The sequence below is a fragment of the Octopus bimaculoides genome, chromosome 5, assembly GCF_001194135.2.
Source record: "Octopus bimaculoides isolate UCB-OBI-ISO-001 chromosome 5, ASM119413v2, whole genome shotgun sequence".
Classification (NCBI taxonomy): Eukaryota; Metazoa; Mollusca; class Cephalopoda; order Octopoda; family Octopodidae; genus Octopus; species Octopus bimaculoides.
The window spans coordinates 58,668,980-58,670,276 of NC_068985.1; the positions used below are offsets into that span (position 1 = coordinate 58,668,980).

General features: G+C 36.8%; 1 protein-coding gene across 5 annotated transcripts in view; it reads left to right on the forward strand.

Moving 5' to 3' along the window:
* The window catches only part of LOC106868231 (D(2) dopamine receptor), a 1,504,014-nt gene that overhangs the window by 1,211,433 nt on the left and 291,284 nt on the right, over window positions 1–1,297 (forward strand). The window contains exon 1 of one of the 5 annotated variants that reach the window (XM_052967721.1): window positions 645–831. The exons of the other annotated variants lie outside the window; for them this stretch is intronic. The gene's annotated coding sequence lies outside the window, so the exon portion shown is untranslated. Of the gene's footprint in view, window positions 1–644; window positions 832–1,297 lie in introns of those variants that run through there. 5 annotated transcript variants of the gene reach the window in all.

Here is a 1,297-nt window from a genome sequence, read left to right on the forward strand (position 1 = left end):
TATACAGGGATTAGCAATTGAGTTGCTTCTCCAACATACTGAAAATTTAGAAATAGCAGTCTCAGTAGTTCTTTGACTGCTATTTCTAAATTTTCAGTATGTTGGAGAAGCAACTCAATGCTAATCCCTGTATATTTATGATGATATATACATGCATATATACATGCATCCTTGCATACATACATGCATACATACATACATACATAATTGAATGCATTCATACATTCGGGCATATTGTGTCAGTCAACGGCTTCACGGCTGCAAAGCGAACATTTTTAATAAAACGAAAAGAGAAATATACACGCATAGACATACACATACACGCATACAAAACATGCAAAGGCGCACATACACGCATAAACCCCTCACATACACATATAAACGCATAAAGACACAAGAAGCGCACACATGCACACGCGCGCTTGCACCCATGCATACACGCACACACGTACAATAAGTTGTTGACACTATTAAAATGTCCGATCGTAACTAGAAGGTATGTTTATATCGATTCACACATTTGTTCCTTTCGATCTCCTTGTCTCTCTGTCACAATTTCTCCTTCCTCTCTCTATCTCTCATTCATTTACTCACTCTATAACACATAGCTATAGTTGGAAACTATCAATTTCTCCCAATGGTACATCCCGACCTTCAGAGCTAGAACACACAACTACTGATGGTTTGATGTAACTTAAACAAGACACGTGAAACACTTTTTACCACTTATATAGATGACAGCATAATATACTAAGTTTGTTCAGAGCGGTCTATTTCTGTTGGAATATTTGTTGCCAAGGTAGAACGATTTCATTATGCTCAACGTATCAGGTAATGTAAACCACAATTACGTATAACAACTACAAACTTGTATAAGTAATAATACATTTTTAAAGTGAAGCATTCGATTTAAGAGTGAGAGCGAGAAAAAGTGTTACATAGATAGAGAGATACACAGACAGGCAGACAGACAGACAGACAGACAGATAGATAAATAGATAGATAGATAGATAGATAGATAGATAGATAGATAGATAGATAGAGATGGGGAGGAACACAGGTAATTAGTCAGCTAGCCAGGTGTATGTTGACAAGTATAATGTTTAAGTATACAGATGGGTATATATGTATGTTTTATACAAGTATGTATGCGTGTATACATACATACCAGAGTATGAATACAGACATATGCATATATGAGCGTGTGTGAGTGTGGGTTTGATTTCATGATTGTGTGTGCTAGTGTGTGTGTGTGTGTGTGTGTGTGTGTGTGTGTGTGTGTGTGTGTGTGTGTGTG